The sequence below is a fragment of the Apteryx mantelli genome, chromosome 2, assembly GCF_036417845.1.
Source record: "Apteryx mantelli isolate bAptMan1 chromosome 2, bAptMan1.hap1, whole genome shotgun sequence".
NCBI classification, from domain to species: domain Eukaryota; kingdom Metazoa; phylum Chordata; class Aves; order Apterygiformes; family Apterygidae; genus Apteryx; species Apteryx mantelli.
This window is the reverse complement of record NC_089979.1, coordinates 149,627,931-149,651,873: the sequence shown is the minus strand read 5'-3', so window position 1 is coordinate 149,651,873 and position 23,943 is coordinate 149,627,931.

Here is a 23,943-nt window from a genome sequence, read left to right as displayed (position 1 = left end):
ACACGATGATACTGCCTGTGCTGCACATCTCAAGCAAATGGCAGAGAAGTGGCCTTTTTCCTTCGTTCTAACTTCTAATTCTCTTAATACACTTTTCTCTTTTGAATTTTTTTGTATTATTGCACTGATGTAGCAAGACAATATTTTCAGCAATATTTAGATCTATAAAATCCACATGATAGAATTAATGAAAATGTAAATATTTCCCATAGGGAAGATTGCTGAGTTGCCATTCTACTAAAAACAGGTGAAGTGATAGGGAGGGGAGAGAATCAGCAATGTCATTACTTACTTAATGATTTCTCTAGTATTAATCTAAACCTGCACTTCACACAGCTGCTCCAGCTGTTTAGGGTTCAGTGTGCCTGTGGTGCTCAAGGAGCGCTGCTCAGCTTACTGGGACGTGTCAGCGACGGTGGCCAGCGAGCACTCTGGCTGGGTCTCAGTGCACGCCTCTCTCACAAGCTACAGCACCCATTGAACAGGCTGCCAAACTCTTGTGCCACTTTTGTAATATGGATATACATGGGCTGTTAGGAGGTAATTTCTCAGTGCCATTTCCCTCGCAGCATAAAATAAAAGCTTCTAATGTACAAAACAAGCAGAATGTGACAGATCTGAAAACCTCCTCCAGTTCTCCTGCTCCAACGAACTACTCAGCAACTGAAGTGTCAGTTGTTGTTTATAACACATAAGTGAGGCTTTCCCTTTCCTCTCTTTCTTCTGGACATTCTCAAATGTAACTTTCTGAAAAGTGTCCTGCATTCAAATTTTTAAGCCAACCCTGTCTTTTGGCACGATGGTTTCATGGAATTACTCCTGCAGTCTTTTACAGCACTGTTCTCTAGTTGTCACTCTGAGTCATCTTCATGCAGGTATGTGGCTAAGATTTACAAGACCCTACTGCTATCTGTGGGCAAACTGCATCCCCCTCATCCCATCTCTGTCAACGCAGGGGCATCCCCAAACTGCAGCTGGTGACGTTTCCCTCCAGCCAGTTCTACACCAATAGGGCCAAATGCCGTTTTGCTCCCTGGAGTTTGTTACAGGGTACGTTGTGTTTGACAGGCTTTGCTGACTTTACCAAGTTGAAGGATCTTGTCTTTAGTACAACCATGTTTATGACAATACATAAGAAAATAGTATCTTTTGTGATGTTTTCTCTCTTCTCACCTGAAAAAAAACCACCCTGAAAACAGTGATTCTATTCAAGGTATAAGATTCAATTGGCTTGTTAATGCAAAGACTGCAGCAAAAGAAAGGTTTAAATTAAAAATTCTTGGAAACAATATTATTATATGTAAACTACATGACCGAAATGTGTAATCTGAAGTTTCTGCTCCCTTTCTTGATCTTACCTCTTCTTTTCCAATGTAATACTAGTTGGCAAGTTCATGCACCAAGTGGAATGATTGCATTCTGCTGTTCTCATCTCCCCACCTTTATCCAGTTTGTCTGTTCTGTATGTGCTGTCCACTGTTTCTTCTCATTTTCTTTCAAAGCTTTCATAAGTGTAATGGAAAAAAATAAAAACAGAGAGCAGTTAACTTAGAAGAGAAATTGGTTTTGTCTCTTCCTTTCCGTCTGGCTTTCTCAAAGGCTGCTCTTGTGTCTGGCACTCAGCACACCTTTACAAAGCAACAGGGCGCAGAAGAGCAGAGGCAGTGCAGCTACACCAGTGCCATCTTTAATGCAGTTTAGACGAGTGTTTACTCCTGCATGAGACAAATCAGAGAGCTAGTTTTATGCTACAGTAAGGGAATGTGCATGAACAAATGACTGAGGAAAAGCTTTAGAAAAGCTTCTTCAAGTGGCAAGGAAGGCTTGTGCGAGATGAAAGACACTGTAACTATAGCCTTCTAACAGCAGTAGAAAATGGCTGGAAAGGACATGAAGAAAGGGTTAATTCTACTGCAGATAAACTTTGGCAAGATTGGTTTAATCTTTTCCAGTGAGGCTAGTTCCACAGCTTCCGTCTGCTCTTTCCTTGCCTCACTGGCTTTATCATTAGAAAGATTTTTTCTAATACCTTGCTTGACTATATTACTGCAATTTAAGTCCATTAATATTTGTTCTCTTCCCTGAGAACAATTTATTCTCTTCCACTTTCAGTTTTTCTTAGTATGATCCTGCTTTCCTGTACTGAACAATGTAAATATTAACTTTTGCACATATTAAATTGAATATCCTCTTTCCTTGTTTAACAAAATAATCAAAACGGTTAAGCCAGAAAGAATGACCTTTCCTTTTTTTTTTGTAATGCATAATTTTTTTAAAGAATATTCACACATTAAATGGTGCTTCTTAATTCTCAGCTACATTTTATAAATGGATTTACATATTTCTAGTTTGAGAATTTCCTAATGGAAATGGATGCATTTACAATCTAATCCAGAAGTTTTGTAATAATTGCCATGTGAACAGAATGTGAATTCAAAATAGGCATGCAGCTACTGCTTACCGGTAGTTGAGTTGCTATAATGGCAATAAAATACTAACTAGTTTTCTTTTTTCCCAAAGAAAATGATATTATGATTTTAGGTTTCCTAATTATATTCCCTGTTCACAGCTTCTAGGCTCATCTCCAAGACGGTGACAGGGCATAAAATAATTGTTTGGTAGCAGGTAATTAAGATAAAAGAAACACTTGTTTGTGAGTTGGCATGAATTCGTTCCTACCTAGTTCTCTGAGTATTTGTACACATTTTAGCTATCACCCAATATGCTTTGAGTTCATAAAGAACTCCTACTTTGTTCCCACTCAGTCTGATTAATTCATACTGACTCATTTTTATTTAGCTATGTGTATCCTATTGGAATAAATGGAATTTGTGAGAACTGTGTGTTTTGAAGAGGTCTGTCACTTTCATGCAAGCCTGGAAAATGATTTAATTCATTACATTTCTTCATTCCTGCTAATTTTACCTTGCCTACGTGTAAGAAGCCCAAGGCTAGAGCACTTTACTTTCTTTTCCTTTTTATATATCTCTAAGTGGATCCATAAAAACATTTAATTATAAGAATTTCGCAATCACTTGTCTCTTTCCAGCATATTTGGCATACAAAGTCAAATGCAAGGGCTAGCTGTGGTTACGGGGCTGCTAAAAATATACTTACCATTCCAGCAACTGAGGATTAAAAGGATCATGTTTGATTCTGGCTGAGAGTCCCATGTTCCAACGACAAGCCTGCTTATTGCAGCAGCTTGGGTTCAAATGACGCCTAGGAGTCTTTTCTGCCCAAGCAGGTCCAATTAGTTAGTGCTGTCTTTAACCAGGCATATCATGCTAAACCGAACTTACAGTCAGCATCAGGGCCCTATTACCCTTTGCACTGTATAATTACATAACAAAAAAATGTTTTCTGTCTTTAAGGGCTTTACTTGATAAGTATTTCCACTAATTTCAGTGGTCAGACTTGAATAGACCTTATACACCTGCTGCATCAAAGACTTTGTATTTGGGTTGGGAGGGGGTGTTAAACTATTAAATTGTACCATGCAGTTATGATCGTCTTTTTATAGGGATACAGTAGACTCTGCTTTTAGTTAAACACTATGATGAACATGTCAGCACTTACTTAATACTGCTCCACTGCTTCAGTTATAGCAAAGCTCTTTGAGGAAGAAAAAATGACACTGATTGATTGATTTGATTATGTTGTAATGTGCTCTAGAACAGAAGTTTCCAAGCTGAGTTTCATGTTTTGCTAGTAGCACCATCTCTGTGCTGATCTGCAGTTTCACTGCAGGATGCAATCGAGTGGGTTGGGATAGAGTCTGTGGCAGGAGCGGGGAAAAGGTATAGGTGGGAAATGAGTGTAGCTTCAAAAGCAGGTTCAGCTGTATCACCCACAGTGGGACTTCTGGAGACCCCAATCTGAATGGAGGGAAACATGCTTTCTGTATAACCTAATGTCACTTAAGGAACTGTAATGTTTGAAATTGCCCCTCTAAACATCCTTGATTTAAGTGCTGTCCTTAAAAAAGTCCTGTTATCACACCTTGCAGCACTTCACCTGTTAGCCACTAATCCGACCAAACCAAAAGGCAGCTCCCTCCTTCCCCTCTTACTGTTTTGCCCTACAGCACCCACAGTACCTTCTGCACTGGTGCTGGAGAGGCTTGGCAATGCTCCCAGGACTGGTGGCCACTGCAGCTCCCCGAGTGTTGGCAGGTGGAAGAAAATAGTTGGTCTTCACCTGTAATTTAGATGCTTTCTGAATGTTTTCTAAACATTTTCTCATGTCCTACGTAGCCTGCTCTCTCCCACAGGCTACTTCATCACTTCCTCAGACACACTCCCCACAACCACGTTGTGCAAAACGTGCACGCAGCTTATGTCTGTGTTTGGATTCTCCTGTTCCTGTCCTTTTCATTTAAAGGTAGAAATATAACTATCTTGTTTTTCCACCAAATTGCAGTTTAGAGGGGATAAAATCACCTAGTTTAGTCCACCATGACTCAATTCATATTAAAAAATAATAATAATACAGAAAGGAAGACTGGGGGGGGGACACTTCCTGCTCCCCCATTTTCTGTCAGTGACCTACCACCCCAACTAGCAGCGAGGGACAAACGTAGGAGAGGCAGAAGACCGCTACTGCGCTCCTACACGATTGCCTTGCCCATGCAGCTCCTCCACACATGATGCCACCTGACAGACCCAGCGCATGCTTCAAGTTCTCACCCTTTCTGGAAGGAAACACAGCTGGGGCTCTGCCATGACCGGTGGTGAGCACCTCTCTTTCTTGCTAGAGGAGCTAATCAAATGGGACTAGTCTGAAATGAGAACTAATTGATCTACGTCTTGGGCAAGCAATAAATTCATGCTACAAATTGCAATAGTAAGCATGCAGGGTAGGGGAAGAGAAGGGCATAAAACAAAAATTTTAACCTTTCCTGAAGCAACAAGTAAGAGTCAGTATTGAGACCAGTAGTCAAATAAAGCTGAGAATGAGAAAGACAAAATAAATAGAGACTGCTGAGAACACGCTACAAGATCCCTGAGCAGGGGCAGGTCTGTTGAATCTGCCTAGGTTTGGCATTAGCTACGGCTGCTCCAAATCCACTGTCAGAGTGGAAAGTCACGGAAATATTTCTGCTCAAGCAGCAGGGAAAAATCTTGGACCATAAAAGTTATGATGCATACAGAAAAGGATAAAATATTATGTTGACAACACCATAGTACCATTTCATAAAACAACAGGGCTTTTTTCACATGAAATAATGTGAAGGGGGCTGTAATGCTTAAGATTAGAAATAAGTAGAGCCAAGCAGAAAGAGAGAAAATGCTGTTCCTAGGGTTAGATCATAAGAGCCAGCTAAAGGGTTTCTTCCTCTGAAGCCTTCAGCATTGCCCCCCTGATGAAACCAGACAGCGAGCTGCTGCCCAGCCAGAGACAGGGGAGCTCTAGCTACGATAGCCCCAGAGAGCAAGTCCCAAGTTCTTCACATTACAACACTGATGTGAAAGGATGTTATTCTCCTAAGATCCTCAGTGAAGCAGTTTCTTCCTTCTCAAGAACTGGGGGTTGGGTTAGGACCCTCAATACAACCTTTGGTTATTAAGCAAAGTTGTAAATGGCCTTCCTGGGGAAGAGGCATCATCCATCTCACCAGTCCAGTAGATGCAACTACTGCTACAGTGAAAGAACAGATCATGGCTGATCTGCTAGAAGACACCCAGTCTGACTTCTGTATGCTGCAGTTGAAGACTCATGCTTTGCACACATGGCTAATTCTGGAATAACAAAACACAAATGTTTTAAAGACAAAATGCTTACCCAAAATGGAGTTACTTATGAACTGAATTTACGAACCTCCAAAGAAGAGCTGGTCTCTCTTACGTTCCTGTGCTGGGGAGCAGGGTTCACTCTACAGACTGACAGCCCGCTCTGTAAAGGTGCAGTGCCCTACCTACCGCTGAGCAACTGAAAACGTATTAGCAAGAATGCCAAGACAGCACCTGCGGCTTTCCTGTCAAACATGGCTTGAAAGAAGCAGGGAAAGAAGGTAGGGAGCTGTCAGTAATCAAATTCCATTACACACTAAAAATAAAAGGAAGCTTTTCCAACAAGACGAGAGGTGGAACAAGTTTCACCCTGGTGAAGATGAGTGTGCATCCTGACCCAGCACAAGAGGCTGGGGACTATCAAACAATGAGCCATGGCCAAGCACAGATGCCCAGAAGGCGAAGGCGGAAGTTGATCTTCAAACACAGCCAACACTTTACACTATTAAAAATCAACACTACCAGTTTAAATTAATCCATGCTTTACAGCGAGCCAATGTAAAGAGTGCATTGGGAATGTAATAGGATCCTGGTAACTCAAGTCAGGGAGTAAATGAGCTGCTGCATTCTGCACAAGCTGCGAGCAAAAGGAGCCCTGCTGAAAGCCCTGCCAGGAGCGACTCACACTAGCTGAGCCACGTTGTCATCAGGGCACATACTGTAGCTCTTGCAAGGCAGCCACAGGCTAAATAAAGACAAGGGCTGTGCTGTAGAATAAAACCCTGCAAGCTGCATCTGAGACACATGCCGAAAAGGAGTAGTCAAGAGGCCAATGTTAACCTGATACGCTGTTTCCAAAATATGTGTCCTCTCATTACATGGAGCTACCAAAGAAGAGAGTCTGAACATGAACTGGCCTCTAGCCTGTTGTAAGACTTTCCAGCTAGTAGAAAACACAATTTCACAGCCATGCTGTAACTGAAGGGCTACATTTCACAGCTGATCCTGGAAATGAAAGGTGGAAAAGTTCAATTAGTTCAAAGCCAAGGATCACATACAAACACCCTTCTGAATATTTTCTAGATTTTTTGACTAATGTTCAGCTTTAAATCTTTCACATGACACAGATATTACCGTGAAGTCACAGCTGGGAAATTAGTTTTAGATGTTTAATCCTAATGGTTTCTTTTCTGTTAAACAAGGTGGTTTTAAACAGACCTGTCATGTAGCTTAATTTTAAGTAAACCACTCACAATAAGTGCTTTAACCCATTCTTGTTTATTCCGCAAATTGAAATGTTACCTTTCCAAACCAATTTACAGACAGAAGTGCACTGCTGTTCTTTAATTGCTATAGTAGAAAAAGTACCCACCTACTTCCCTTGCATTGCCCTCCTCAAATTCACAATCATGTTTGTTTTAACCATGAGTTTTCTAAAGCAATGATTTACAGTGTTAAAAAGTAAACTGTATTATTTCTAAAGCAAGAATTGCACTCTGTCAAGCACCAGCCATTCCTCTGAGCCATTCTACACTTGAGAACACATTCAAGACATCAAAAGAAATCCAGAGGCATTTGAAATATCTTCTAACTTACAAAACAACTTACAACAAATATGTTAAGTTAGAAATTAAAATTTGATCCAAAGCCCAGGAAAGGTTCCATCTAAATACAATAGGTATTGAATCAGACCCTTCAAGCGTAACATTTTCATTATCCGTTACTCACACCAATTAGTCCTTGTGAAACTAAAAGGGCGTTGCTATTTTAACAGTGCCAGCATATGAACTCATATTTCCTATCTTTCTTATCATGGATGTGGATATATCATGGTAAAAGTACTTATATTGCTAACACATATTCCAGTATTTATTTGGGATCCTTAATGAAGTACACTCTGCTTTGCACTAGAATAACAAATTTGATTGTCTCTGTACTAAAGGTTTTGCAGCATAATTACACCCGTAAAAGTAGAGTCAAATCACTTACCAAAAGGTTTACTGGGTACAACTGTATTAAGTGTAATCACTTAGCAATCAATCACATATTTGGACAGGCCTCTTGAACAGTATCTTCAGCCCCATTTGCCTAATGCTCCCATAGTACTTAACAGCCAGCTCAGACATCCCTTCAACTGTCAAAGAAATTCCCACAGACCAGATGAGAGCAGAACAAATCAAGCTCCAACACACACAATATGTGCTAGCTCTCCTACAGTGTAATTAGTCCCATACAGCTTCTCTATTCAACAGGATAACTTGTTACCTTAACTTAATAAGGGAGAGAAGTCTGATACTGTCTGTATTAGATCTTCTTCTCAATTCCAGAATAAAGCGTTTTAAATACATAATTTAAAACACAAACATGAACATTTCAACTTTGAATGCACTGAAGCAATGTATTAAGGTGATGCATTTCAGCTTGGATTGCTCTAAATACTTCAATGAGGAGTAAGACACGGCAGAAGCTTGGTTTAAAGCCAGACAAAAACTTCAATGAAATCAAAACATGGAAAGCATACTTTTCACAAATGTGAAAGTATAAAACCAATTTTGCTCACAGCTTTTTCAACATTACTCATTTTTGATTGAGAAAGAAATACCACATAATCAGATCAAAGAATTTTTATTGAAAAAAACTGGAGGGTGGATCTCAACCCTGGCAATGTACATGGTGGTTTACACCACTGAAGAGCCTATCTGTAATGTAGACCTATGTCAGTGCATTCCTCCTACAGCTTTCAATGCAGCAAAACATTTAACACCTTGCCCTGGTGTTCTGCTGAATCTGTTCTGCTCTCTTGCTCTGGTAAAGATGGAGGGAGTATCAGAATAATAATGTACATTTGCAGTAATGAAAAGAAATTGGAGCAAGAGTCTCTACAGTTCTAAGTACTAAACTTTTTAACCCCCAGAGCCACACCATACAATAAACTAAGTATGTGGGAGGTGAACACAAGAGAAATGAAGGGTGACAGCTGTTAATTCACTTTGACGATATACACCAATGGCTGTTGCTAGAGTAGAATGGTGTCAATTCACATTTTTGCAGCTACAGCACTCCTCTTTATTCAAGCAACACATGATACGCAATTATCCTGCAAAGGTCACGAAGTCAGCTATCCCTTTCATCTTGTTCACATCAATTAGAAAAATATGCCCAAGTTCACTGAGGTTCTTTTTACGCTTTTTATGGTAGTTAAGGGACCGATTCCTGACTCCAGAAGCTCACAGCCTACTATCATGTCCTCAGGGGAGACTGCAAACAGAAAGAAGGAAGTAGGAAGCTGTTCTGGAAACAGAGTGAAAAAATAAGAGATACATTTGGTGCAGGATCCAAGGAAGTATTAGCAAACATACCCCTGGAAGTCAGTCATTCTAGGCAGAAATGATGATGGGAAAGAAAAAGGATGGTAGTGGAGTGACTTGTCCAGGAAGCAGCAATTTCACCACCCACAATCAGGCGTTTGTAGGGCAGAAACACCAATTGTGCTGCTCCTGGGATAGCTACCCGCTATTGCGCATGCCACGTCCATCCACAGCAGCAGTATTAGCTGTCAATGCATATTTCCAAACGTGGTGACACTCCTTCTGCCCTCTTGCTTTTGTTCATGCTTTAGCCTGGTAATTAGTGCCAATCTCCTTCAGTGTTTTGTTAGGAGTCCACCCTCAAATCCCCGCCTGTCCTCTGCCAGGCTGTTTTCCCTAGCTTTTCCTGAGCTGCTCTTTATACAAGATGTGTATTTATACACATAAAATAAGAATCTGAAAATGTATAACCCATTGAGCTCTGGAGGACAGCACGAGATCCAAGCATTTCTTGGCATGTAATTTGAAGTACAATGTTCAAAACCATACATACACGCTTGCAGAAAAGTGAACACATATTTAGCTCTATAACGTTAACATCAAAATTTCAAGTTTCCTTTTCCCATCACTATGCTTGGCTGTAAAACAGAGACCCTGAATGGGAACACGGCGCATCAGATCCTCCCATGCCATTTTAGGTTATCATTTCATCAAGAGAGAAATCCTCTTAAAATTAAAAATAGCCTCAGGGTTCAAGACTATGCAGCAAAATGATTCCCAATCAGATAAAAAAAAATCCATTACATAGCTGATTTATTAGAACAGGCAAAACACAAGCAGAGTGAGACTGCAGCGCACTGGCTTTCCCAAGGAGAACTAGCTCCAAACAGGACTCAGACCTGCCCACCCCAAACAGGCCCCTGACCATGCTGACAGCTCCAGGCTCTGCACTCCAGCATTGTCATACCAGCATACAGGAAGGCAATGCAAAGCCATACTGAAAAAAACACCTATGGTTATTTCTTTCTGACTTTATACAGCCTGTTAATCTCTCTACAGGAGTTTGCATTTTCTATGTAAAGCATACAAGTTTCAGTTCAGCAAGCCCCAGTTTCACTTTGAGGAACAACAAACAAGCCTGAAGCCTCCCCAGCTGCCGGAAGATGCTGACTTGCTCCACAACATCTGCACTGAGCCACCCTAGTCCACATTTCCCCAAACATGTCTTCTTTTTCCAGCTACTTGACATTCAGAAATCCAGTGTATTTCTAAAGTTCTTCCCCAAATCAACTACACATGCAGAGTAAGTCAAGACATTGCCTGGAAGCTTCAAATTTGCCATTCATACACTGCACAGCTGATTCACACATTCACAGTAAGTCCGAAACACCCCCCGAGTGCCAAATTTATTGCACATTTACAGCAAATCCAACACTTCCCAGAAGCCTCAGGCTCATTGTACATGCTACGCACAGTAAAAGTGTAGAGATTTCTGTCTGGGAAATCCCCTGCACACAAAAAATGGTGTGGTAACCTTCACTCAGCGGCTAAACGAAACACATAGTGGCAGCTGCTTTGCTGACGGTGTTGGGCCTGGCAGACACAAGGAGAATAATCCGTATTCTAAAATGTAATATGAAACAAAACAAGGAATAATACCTCCTTTCACTTACTTCTTTAGCTATTCTGCACGAAGGTGCATTGATTGAAATCACTTTGATTTCACTTACAGTTTCAGTTTGACTAAAAGCAGAAATCCATGATTTAGAATCTACCAACCTTCATGGGCTTGTTTGTATTTTTTAGTTATCTTCCCAGAGGAAAGAATTCTCACTGACTGGCATAAAACCATTGAAATTAAATACAGATGTTTAATTAGGTGTGTTTCTTCCACTTGGCTATCAAGAATGATATTCTATCATTATGAATTTAGGACTTTATTTTAGGACTTTTATAATATTAACATAATTGTTCAGATTGTTAATAAAAATGTATTTCATCATAACTCATGGTAATGGTACATCAGCAGACAACTGTGGTTTTGCTCAGATTTGTGTTTATCTGCACAAGAAGTTTACCATACAAGATTAACCGTCTTTATTAAAACTACCTTGCAGCCTTTCTCCTCACTTCTGCAGTTACAAAAATCTATGCTTGAAGATGCAACTCTTGAGAATGCTGTGTAATTGAAAATGGAGCATGAAAGTGAAACAACTTACGATTTCAGTTTAAAAGAAATGCATATAATTAAAGCAAAAAGGTTTTCTGCACAACAGAGACTGAAATTCCTGACATCTTGAAAATGTAAATACTCTCAGTCATTAAGCTACAAACTCTCAGCATTTGCTAAAAATGATACAGATATTCAATACTGTGCCACATTTCTAAAGCTTCAACCCAGTAATCTATGAAACATGCTCTTCCCCCATTTTGCATATAAAACTTTTTTTTCAGGTAATATATACAGGTCTATTCACTGATCATATCTAAATTGTTTTTGAATGAGTATGTTTTAACATAGATTATCACATGTGATAGTAAGTAGATTTTGAAACCATCTGGTAATTAAATTTCTTAAAGTCTTATTTTGTGAAAACAGATCAAAATTGGTTTAAAAGCTGAACTATGAGACAGGGTTATACTGCTTTTCCTGTAAGGAAATAATTTTCAATCTACATCTTCTAAAGAAATGCCTTTAGGACTACGATGGTGTTTCATTTTTTTTCTCAAAATTTCTATTATTGGGGAAAAATAGAACACAGAGACAAAAATATTTTCATTGACTCCCACAAGTCTTTTATTAGACTCAAGAGGCAAAGAAAACACGTAACAGCTGGAATTCTGATGGTAAGAGGCAACTAGAATTATTTTTATCTGTTTCCCCTCTACACCTCCACTAAATATCTTCAGCCCCTCATTAAGTCATATGTCAACTTGGGGAGATAGTCTTTTTCTCCAAACTCTTCCTGACAATGCATTAATCCCCCAGCTCATTTCTGCAGCATAGCTTTTTTCTCTCATGCTTAACCTTCTGTGAGAAGGATTTCACCTTTTTTGCCCAAAGTAATATGTTCACACACACACACACACACCCCTTTGTTTTTTAATTCATCATTAAAATGGTATTCTATGCTTCAACCAGGTTGATCTAAAGTGTGCACCACAGACATTACCTCATCTGTGTAGCATATGCAGTTGAGTACATGCAATCATCTCCTTTATGTGACAATCTCTTCAAGATTGCAAATTATCATTTCCCTATCAGAAACATGAAAGCATTTTTCACATTATGTAGAGGATGATGGGAAATAAAGGCACCATCAAAACTTGCATTATCTTTAAAAGACAATGATACGGGCTAAAAAAAAAAACCACAAACATATGTTCTTGTTCACATGGAGTAAACCACAGTGTCATTTGGTTTTATGAAGAAATTAAGATTTTTTTGTGTGTGTGCAGTTTCTTTTTTTGTTGTTGTAAAATGTTAAAAACTACAAACTTGTATCTGTGGCCTAGCTGACAGATATACCAGTACAGCATAAGGGATAACAATTTAAAAAAAAAAGATTTATGCAACCTGCAATCTATGCACACAATGGTTGTTCAAACATATCTGCTTGGTCCATTACTAGAAAAGTCAAACCTGCATTGAAGAAATATATTTTTAGTGCTTCATGTTTTGGCACAAATTATTTATGACTCAGGATAGCTTGAAAATGATTTCCATAAGCAGCTTGCTTTTCTTCTTTCTTTTCATTATTTTTTCCCCTAAGTGCTGGAGCTCCCTATAGTCCATCTGTACACTCCTTTACTTGTTCTGCTAGTGATACTCAGTTCAGTTTCTTTAATGTATATAATCTATGTCTATCTAAATTTCATGTATTTAGTACTGCTAAGTTTTAATCATTTAAGGCTCAATCCCTATTCAGGTCAGTAAATTCTTCTGGATTTCCAAAAGGAACGTATCAGGTCACTCAAAAAAAGAGCATTGTCTAGATTGCCTAAACCTGTAGTCATTACACTTTCCTGTACAGGCATACCTCAGAGATATTGCAAGTTCGGTTCCAGACCACCGCAAAAAAGCAAATATCACAATAAAGCAAGTCACACAAATTTTTTGGTTTCCCAATGCATATAAAAGTTATGTTTACACTATACTGTTGTCTGTTAAGTGTGCAATAGCATTATGTCTAAAAAAACAATATACATACATTAAAAAATACTTTATTGCTAAAAAATGCTAAGCCTCATCTGAGCCTTCAGCAAGTCGTAATCTTTTGCTGATGGAGGGTCTTGCCTCGATGTTGATGGCTGCTGACTGATCAGGGTGGTGGTTGCTGAAGGTTGGGGTGGCTGTGGCAATTTCTTAAAATAAGACACCAGTGAAGTTTGCCGCATCGATTGATTCTTCCTTTCACGAAGGATTTCTCTGTGATGCTGTTTGATAGCATTTTACCCACAATAGAACTTCTTTCAAAATTGGAGTCAATCCTCTCAAACCCTGCCGCTGCTTTATCAACTAAGTTTATGTAAAATTCTAAATCCATTGTTGTCGTTTCAACAATGTTCACAGCATCTTCACCAGGAGTAGATTCCATCTCAAGAAACCACCTTCTTTGCTCATCCATAAGAGCAACTCCTCATCCAGTAAAATTTTATCATGAGATTGCAGCAATTCAGTCACATCTTCAGGCTCCCCTTCTAATTCTAGTTCTCTTGCTATTTCCACCACATCTGCAGTTACTTCCTCCACTGAAGTCTTGAACCCTTCAAAGTCATCCATGAGGGCTGAAATCAATTTCTTCCAAATTCCTGTTAATGTTGATATTTTGACCTCCTCCCATGAATCACAGATGTTCTTAATGGCATCTAGAATGGTGAATCCTTTCCAGAAGGTTTTCAATTTACTTTGCCCAGATCCATCAGAGGAATCACTGTCTATGGCAGCTATACCCTTACAAAATGTATTTCTTAAATAATAAGACTTGAAAGTCGAAATTACTCCTTGATCCATGGGCTGCAGAATGGATGTTGTGTTAGCAGGCATGAAAACAACATTAATCTCGTTGTACATCTCCATCAGAGCTCTTGGGTCACCAGGTACATTGTCAATGAACAGTAATATTTTGAAAGGAATCTTTTTTTCTGAGCAGTAGGTCTCAACAGTGGACTTAAAATATTCAGTAAACCATGTTGTAAACAGATGTGCTGTCATCCAGGCTTTGTTGTTCCATTTACAGAGCACAGGCAGAGTAGATGTAGCATAATTCTTAAGGGCCCTAGGATTTTCGGAATGGTAAGTGAGCACTGGCTTCAACTTAAAGTCACCAGCTGCACTGGCCCCTAACAAGAGAGTCAGCCTGTCCTTTGAAGCCAGGCATTGACTTCTCCTGTCTAGTTATGAAAGTCCTAGGTGGCATCTTCTTCCAATAGAAAGCTGTTTCGTCTACACTGAAAATCTGTTGTTTAGTGTAGCAAACTTCATCAATTATCTTAGCTAGATCTTCTGGATAACTTGCTGCAGCTTCTACATCAGCACTTGTTGCTTCACCTTGCACTTTTATGTTATGGAAATGGCATCTTTCCTTAAACCTCATGAACCAACTTCTGCTAGCTTCAAACTCTTCTTCTGCAGCTTCCTCACCTCTCTCAGCCTTCATAGAATTGAGGAGAGTTAGGGCCGTGCTCTGGATGAGGCTTTGGCTTAAGGGAATGTTGTGGCTGGTTTGATCTTCTATCCAGATCACTGAAACTTTCTCCATATCCGCAATAAGGCTGTTTCACTTTCTTATCATTTGTGTGTTCACTGGAGTAGCACTTTGAATTTCCTTCAAGAACTTTTCCTTTGCATTCACAATTTGGCCAACTGTTTGGTACAAGAGGCCAAGCTTTTGGCCTGTCTTGGCTTTCAACATGCCTTCCTCACTAAGCTTCATCATTTCTAGCTTCTGATTTAAAGTGAGAGATGTGCAACTATTCCTTTCACTTGAACACTTAGAGGCCACTGTAGGGTTATTAATTGACCTAATTTCAATATTGTTGTGTCTCAGGGAATAGGGAGGCCTGAGGAGAGGGAGAGAGACAGCAGAACAGCCGGTCAGTGGAGCAGTCAGAACACCCACAACATTTATTGATTAAGTTTGCCATCTTATATGGGCACGGTTCATGGCACCCCAAAACAATTACAATAGTAACATCAAAGATCACTGATCACAGATCACCATAACAAATATAATAATAAAGTTTGAAATATTGCAAGAATTACCAAAATGTGACAGAGACATGAAGTGAGCACATGCTGTTGGAAAAAATGGCACCGACAGACTTGCTTGACACAGGGTTGTCACAAACCTTCAGTTTGTAAAAAACGCAATATCTGCGAAGCACAATAAAGCAAAGTGCAATAGTATGCCTGTATGTCATATTATTTAAAGAAAGCTTCACAAAGAATATAAACAGCTGGGTACATTTTCATTTCCATCTTTTGAGAAAGGAAAAAAATGATGTATTTGCAATGTTCAGATATGATTTTGCTATCTAGAAAATGACATACACTAAATAAAAGCATCTTCAAACCCAAATATATAATACTTCAAAATCTCCTGATCTAACCAATCAGTTCTGCATCTATAGTCCACCTCTCTGCTCACAACACAATTGCATCTGGACCATGATGTTTAATAGCCCTCAGTGGACCTCCCATCCCCTGAATCCATTCATACCTTTGCCCTCCACAAGTGTTGCACATATTCTGATACTTCTCTCTCACTGCAGTCCTAGAAACCTGAATTAAGCTGTATTGGAATAAACCTCCGAGGTTTGAATAGTGTGTTTTGAGGATTATAACAGTCAATATCTCAGAGCAGAAAAAAATATCCCTCTAATAGAGCAAAATGGAAGAAATCACCACACCAAAAAAGGAAAAGAAACTTCTGTCTTTACGGTTTATGCTAATGAAACTTTTTGATCACTTTAAACATAAATTGGAAAAAGTCTGGGGAAAAAAATCCATGCACCTTCCCATCTAACTGATTGTATCTTTTCCTTCAAACCATTTGTGTCAAAACTCCAAATACAACAAAGAACTGACCTTAAGGCTGATCTCCATCATCTCTCTTTTTATATTGGTTTTAAGTTTGACTAGATCTAGTCAGCATACAATATGCAGCACCAAAGCTCAAGAAAAGGAAAAAATATCTTCATTAAATATAGACAACACCTATATTACTTAATAGGAGACATAAAACTACATCCCTGATAGTAAAAGATAATTCACATAGTATTTCCAGGACTACGTGTTAACAAAATCAAAGGAACAGTGCAAAATATAAAAATGTTTCTTTAAATAGTAAAATGTAGATTAGAAAAGAGAGTTACTATGTATTTAAACCTCGGAGTTCATTAATTCTAATATTTCACTGAGGACAAGAAGAAATTGTGGGAGGGCAAGTACAGGGATACTGGAATGTTAAGGAAACAACACCCATGCCAAATATCAAGAAATTATGACAACATTGCACTACTTCATTTCCAACACAAAACTGCCTCTGAACTCTATATTTCTGCATCTGAGAGAAGCAGAATAAAGGCAAGAATTTTCTACCAAGCCTGTTCAGTTGTGCAGATATAGTACGTGAACTCCGTAAACATACACAAATGAAACAGAAACATGCAGACAACTACAACTAAGAGTATTGTTAAGACACAATTTCGCTTCTGCAGAAAATAAAATATTTATCATCACCACAGGTGGTAAAACAGTTTGTTTTACAGGTGCTCTCAAGCATTTCTATTAAATCTACAAAAGGAGCAGGTTTTGATACCAGTTCTACCTGAACTCAAAGAAATGACTGAAACACAAAACTTTTTAGTAGACAGAGTCACAGACTCCCTTTTCTTTGGATGATTGTCCTTTGCCAAACTTTTCGAAATGCAGACAGCTGTTCTGGACACCGGTATTACCAAGAGGTTGATAGGAACAGAAAGGGATCTAAAATGCATGGCTGTGAATGTTACAATTGGAGTTGATGTCAAAGAAATTCAACTGTCTTTCTCCAAATCCTCAAATTTGCATTGTGCATTCTACTATGCCCAAAGAAAAAGCAGATATTCTGGGGAAAACTTGGGGGCACCAACTCAAAAGTAAGCCAGATCTGACTGAGAAGGCCCAGAAGTCCTAAATCAACCAACAAACAAGAGCTCCAGTCTCCAGATGCTCTTCCTCTTTTCATTTCCTCTCTGAATTGTTCTTTAACATCTGTGTTTCCTTTTAAACAGCATGGTACAATCCAGAAGCATTTGTAAAATGTGTTGGTTTATACTGGAGTAGACTGCTATTAGATAAAAATGGTAGAATTGAGGGTTTATGCAGAAGCATATATGGCATAATACGGCAGAGCAAACCTCCAGAAGGCAACATCTCCTTTTCATGTTCTCTCTGCAGCATCTCCCAGCACTTACACATGCTTGCCTCTGGTGAAAGTCTACCTCAGTTGTTGCTGTTTCATATTTTCCTTCTTTCAGCTGTAAGACGGCCTGAAGAGCAACACATCTGCTGAGGAAATGAGATTTCTAAAAGCTTGCTATTCAGTTACACATTTTTTCAAATCAAGTGTCCCCACCTTTAAATTCATTTTCAAAGTCAATGAGCTTTCAATTGCTTGTTGACATACGGCTGAACACTCGGAAGGCAGAATTAACCAGGAAGACAACAACCAGGGGCTACCTTAACTATAGAGCAGTATTAAAAACGAAGTACGTACAGGAAAAGTCATAGGGAAACTGTACAAAAGCCTGCTGTTCATATCTCCTCCTAGTCCCATCTCATTAATTGCTACTTTTCCTGGTTACAGAGCAGATTTTTCTGCTGCTCAAATGTACGGCATTGTGTCATCTGCATATGCAAACTGACATATGAACAATGAACTAGTTGCACTGTTCCTTGAAGAGCAACATTGTAAAGGATTTATGATATGTATATGGCAAGAGGCATGGAGGGGAGTAAGTAGAAATGGACATAAAAAATAGCTCATGATGTTCTTCATATTGTTTTTCTGATCAATAAGCATTCACATAGCTTTTGGGGAGAAATTATTTAACATATTAGTGGATTACTTACACTGATTTGGGGAAAAGAATAGGATTAAGTATCTGTGCAACTCTGATTTGCCTCCAGATGCATACATATTTATCAGACTTTAATATACAATCTCTGATAACATGATCACATACTGCTCTTCCACATGACCTCTACCTTCTTCAGTGCAGGCAGCACTAAATTCCGTTAACAGAAACTTAGCATTTTGTTTTCTCCCTGTTACTCAAGGTATAACCCAAGACTTCATTTGTTATATGCTATTAAAACTCTAGTATCAAAACAAGAATCTCATATTTCCTTATGGGCATTCATCGCTGTATCAGAATGCTTCACTAATTTTTTTTTCCTCTTAGGCTAGGAGATTGTAGAGAGCATTTTTACTCCCATTTTACAGACCATGAACTGGAGACAGACTAAGGGAAAAAATAAATACTAATTTGAGATGCCAAGAGCCTGATTTTTTCAAAGTATTTGACATAATATAGGACTTCACAGATTCAAAGCACAGCTCTCATTACAACAGCTTCGCTTTTGAGTGACTAGTGTTCCCCCAAGTCTTACTTCACAAACATGAAAACAGTGATTACGTAGATTTAAGTAATCTGCCCAGCAACACACAGAGCTCTGTAGCAAAGGCAAGGATAGAATCCAGCTCTCCAAAACATTATTCAACTGCCTTAATCATTAAATAATGGTTTTAGCACCTCTAAAGCAAATGAAGAAATTGGACTGCAGACCATTGCCCCTTTCACTGTATATCATTGCTTAATCCCTAGAATAGGTTCCTCACTCAATGAGACTCATGGAAAATGTCATATATCAACATGTGATCAAAGGCCACATACAGAGAATAACCCAAAAAATGGCCAACTAATATCCTGCACAGTTAGCCTCATTTCTGAGGTTACTTAGTTTTTCCACTGCTTTGCTTCACAGTTTTAGTAATACTCTTTCAAACACTGTTTATGCATGGTTATACATGATTTACACATTAAGTCTTTTACGTTAAAAACACAAGATGAAAAAAAACAGAAATTGTATCAGAGTGGCGACCCACAAGGCTCACCACTGCAGCTGAGATCCTTAAACCCACCACAAACACATCCGCCACTTGAGGTAAGAAAGTGACTGACAGCAAGAGTAGGCTGTTATATCCACATGGACCAACACTGGAAAGGAACGAGAGGCACCAATGAACTCAGCTAACCGCTAATTGTAAAACAAGGGTGAGATTTAGGAACCCTAGCTCCCATCCCTGCTTTGAACAGAAGTGTCATCTAATGAATGCACACTTCCTCCCTTTCTGCTCAAGTTTGCCCCCTTTCTGCCCTTCCCTCCACAGTGTGTTCCAGGCCCAGGCCCGTATTTCCCACCCACAGCCCTTGGTCTCAGCTCAAGCTTTTCAACAAAAACCCTTTGCCTGGACTGCCCCAATTCCCTGGGCAACACTGGAAAATTCCAAATTGTGCTTCTGTATTTTAAGACATAGAAAAACACCTAGGAAACTATGAACCATTTGGCCTGACACCAGCAGACAGCTGAGTAGAAACCAGAAGTCAGCTGCACTGGTACAGTACAGTTGGACCTCTCCCAGGCATCTGACTCAATACCACGTAACAACTGAAACTTGCTTTTTGTGAAGTTAATAAGGCAGTCATTAAGCAGACTAAAAACCACCTTACTGACAAATAGCAAAACATAAGATGTAGTTTAATGAGCAAATGTCTGTTTCGGACTCTTTCCTGAGTGAACGTTCTGGGACTAGTTCTCAATCTATTGCTTTTTAATGTATTTATCAATGATCTACATCATGTCTTAAGATCTTGGTCAGTACAGTCTGCAGAAGGCACTAAGAGCAAAGAGTGCAGAAAGTAATGAAGATAACATGCTATTCTTATGAACTGTCTTAAATGGTCACAGCCTTACAAGATGTTTCAGAACAGTCAAATGGTAATCAGAAATGCAGGTAACGTCAGAAGGATGGAAGACTACTTTGAAAATCAGTTTCTCAGTGGGAAGCAGAAGTGTCGATGTGAATAAGCACCAGAGCACAAGCTTGTGGCACAAGGTCCAAATGGGAATACTGAGTGAATTTATTTTGCCTCAGTACAGCGCATTCCTAAGACCATTACCGTGTTCATTCCCGATGTCCACTTGTCAAAATTCTCTCATTTTCCTTACAGAGAGTTCCACAAAAGTGATAAAAATTTGGAAAACAATTCATAAAAGTTTGAGCCAAAGAACAAATGCACAGATAGGCTGGGCTGGATAGCTGTTGTCCTTTTTGATCTTGGAGTTGGTTTTCAACCCAGTTCCTTTATGGATACTGGCCAGGCTCATAAGTTTTGCAGCTTCCCATTAAGACAGCTATTATTTTTTCAAGTTTTGTGTTTAAGCTTTCAGCCACTAAGTACAGGAGTCATAAAGAAAAGATTTCTCCACGCACACAGATGTAATAATTTGGCTTCTGATCTTAGGAAAAGATACGGATGTCATTTTTAGCTTCGTTTCCTAAGGAAACAAAGACGCACAGGCACCATGTGTCTGTGTAAGTGTATGACCCGGTAAACCTTCAAATTCTCTGGCCAACTTCAACCAAATTTGACAGAGTACGGATTTCTTGGAGCTACAAAACTGCTACATATTTTCATAGAAACAGGTGTTCACATATAGAAGGGGGACTCCATAAGCACCCTGCACAAGGGAAAGTTGTAGTATGATCCTTCAAAATATTAGGCACTGAACAAGGCACAACATGAGTATCCCATTCATAGCAAAGCTTCACTGAGGGCTCATAATCAATCACGAAACACAAAGCTGTAGAAAGTGCTGGAACTGGTAAAGTCAGATTAACAGAATTATTTGTTTTGGTTTTCCTCAGAAATACCAGAGATTGGCCACAGCTGTAGAAAGGTGCTGACAGAACAGAACCAAGGTGGAACAAAGAATCCCCTCAGGTCTCTGCCTAGTGCAGCTGCTCAAACGCTTACAGTTACACAGCTTGCCAGATTTGGGGTAAGATATTTCTTTCAAGTCAGAGGGTAGAGACCTTGGGGAAGGTTAATCTTCCTCTGCGTTCGAAGCTACAATTCACCTGCAGGAATCACCAATGCATACCTTCTCTAATCAGTTCCCTGTCATCACAGGAACCTTTCTAGTTTAAAAACAGATTTTAGGTATCTCCATCTCCTACAAGTACTTGGCAGTTTCTTCTCTATTTCACTAGTTTACTACTTAAAATTTAGCCACCTAAATATGTGAAATCTCTACCAACTGAAATGTATCATTCTGTTGTAAAATATTACAGAAATGATAGATAGATGGAAGTTTCCTATTATTGGACTAGGAGAATAAATTATTCAAATTACCGTACTGGCACAAACATTATTTTTTAGGTAATATTTAATGAACTTCTTTAATGAATTGGCTTTGTGGGAAACTATCTGAATGACACTTTTAGGATATTTATTTGACCACTAATCTGCAAACAACACTAGTACCAAACAAAAACAAAAGTAGGAGGTTAACTTTGTCTTAATATTTGTCTTAATAATTTTTTTAAACTCTATCAAATGTTACACTAAATTCTATTAAACTATTAACAGCATTTGCCAGCAGGTCTGGAAACACCATTTTCCCACTTACTCTTTCTTTTCTTCTTTATTCCCAAGGATAAATATTAACCTTACACAAGAGCAAGAAATCCTTATATTTTACTATTATTTAAAATTTTCAGTGATTTTCTCTTGTCAATTTTTCTTTTCCTAGAAACCATCAAAAAATCTCTATTTTCAGTTCTGATCCATCCAGAGAAATATTAGTTAAAGGCTTCTACAACCTATCACATTATATAGAAAAAGCAAGCTCTCAAGCAACAGCAAGCTCATTTACCTAGCTGTACTTTAGGCACTGATGATAGACTCTTGAGAACAAAAAGTTTCTAAAGTTAATTTATCAGTTCTAAGACCATAAAACAGTCTCTTAACACACGTGTTTAATATTGCATGATAACTTTCCATTTAAATAAAAATGGTTTTGCTTGGAAAAATATAACATTTTGAACTGGTGAAGAGTTCTTTATACGCAAGCAAAGCTTTTTGGTTTTTAATTGTGGGAAAAACATTGTCAAAACTATGAACTACAGCATTGGTATAATCTTATAGTATTTCTGAAATATACAATCATCACAGCAAGTACATATCTCTTTAAATATTTTAAGTGGAAAAAACCTCTAGGGGAATAAGTAGGACAAACATGTTTACAATTATTCAGCACTATATATTGTTGAACTCGTGATATCAGCTGTACAAGGTATTTCTGCAGAAAAAACAAGATACCATTAGAATGACCACATCTATGTCCACACAGAAAGCAGGCACAAATCCCTCCCACTGCTGTATCAGAATAGGTGAGAAGGATGTGTTCTTCACAGCTGAATGTAAGAAAAATACACCAAAAGTAACATGGAATATATTCAGCTTCCAAACTAACATACTTCAAAGTACTGTTTATCAGCAGAAGGGATTATAATCAACAATAACTATTTTATATTCAGTGCTTTTTAACATTTTTTTTAAAGGGGAAATGAACCTATTCCCTCAAATTCTTAGTGCTGGGTGTTTACCAAATCCCACTGCATCGTGTTTTCCTTTTGACAAGCAGAGGAACAAATGCTGTGTTACAGGATGTCAGCAGTTCTATTTCTAATGTGACACGGGGCTTCTTGACAGGCCTTGCTGTCAGTTTGCATTGGTGGCTGTGGAGCTGCAGCTCGGTTTATCACCGGCTTCAGTTGCTGGAAGAACTGCACTGCGTTGATTAAGCATGTTGTCTGTCTGCACCGGCTGACCCATACTTCAAGTCCCACTCCAATGTGACAGTTGCTAGCACATCTGCAGTGGCACCACCTTGTGCTACACCAGGTGAGGCCAAAGGATCGCCTAGATGGCAGAGTGCCTTGAAAGACCTACTGCCACCAGAAGTGAAGATGTTATTCCAATACGTATCACTCTTTTGATTGGCAATGAACTAACGCACCAAACCAGCATTAAAGACCACCGTATCTTTATAAGGATGAGTCATCGACCCAGGACTTGATGAATTTCTGTCATTAAACATCCCACGTTAGTTTTTTGTTAGGGAAGGCAAGTTAACAGCATCTAATTATTCTGGCCCAACTGCAACTCTAGTAATGACATTGTGCCCCCTGCAGTTTCAACTGGATACAGTACTTCTCCTGGCTTCCTGTTCTAAGTTGATATAAAACAGGGCATTGTTACAACAACAGCTTTTTTCAACCCAAAGAAAGCGTGGGTTGAGATTTCAGGATGCACATCAGCACATCTAGTAATGGCTAGCTTCTGGCAATGAAGATGGTACAAATGCTTGGGCAGAATGGATCTCTGCATCTCATTAACTGTTTTTCATTGCTTGGGAAGGTACTCAAGGGAAAGTCACTACCAGTGCAGAAAATACATTTTCGGGGAAAGTGTCCTCTTTTCTTTAGGAGCTCACCCTCACTCCTTGCCCTGCTACTGAGAAGGCCAGAGAGGCTTGCTTGCTGTTCGCATATTGTTAGAACAATGCCAGGCACTACAGAAGCAGCACCACTCCTCATCCATCCTGGTGCGTGCCTCAGCAGGTTTTGATGTTGCTACCTAGGCAAAGTCTGACTTAAGGGCAAGGGCGATGATACTTGCACAGTGATGCTTTCTAATGAAACTCTATTTGCTAATAAATAATATCTACAAATTCATAGATGGAATGCTACCAGCAGTATAAGTACCATACCAAATCACTTTTCCCC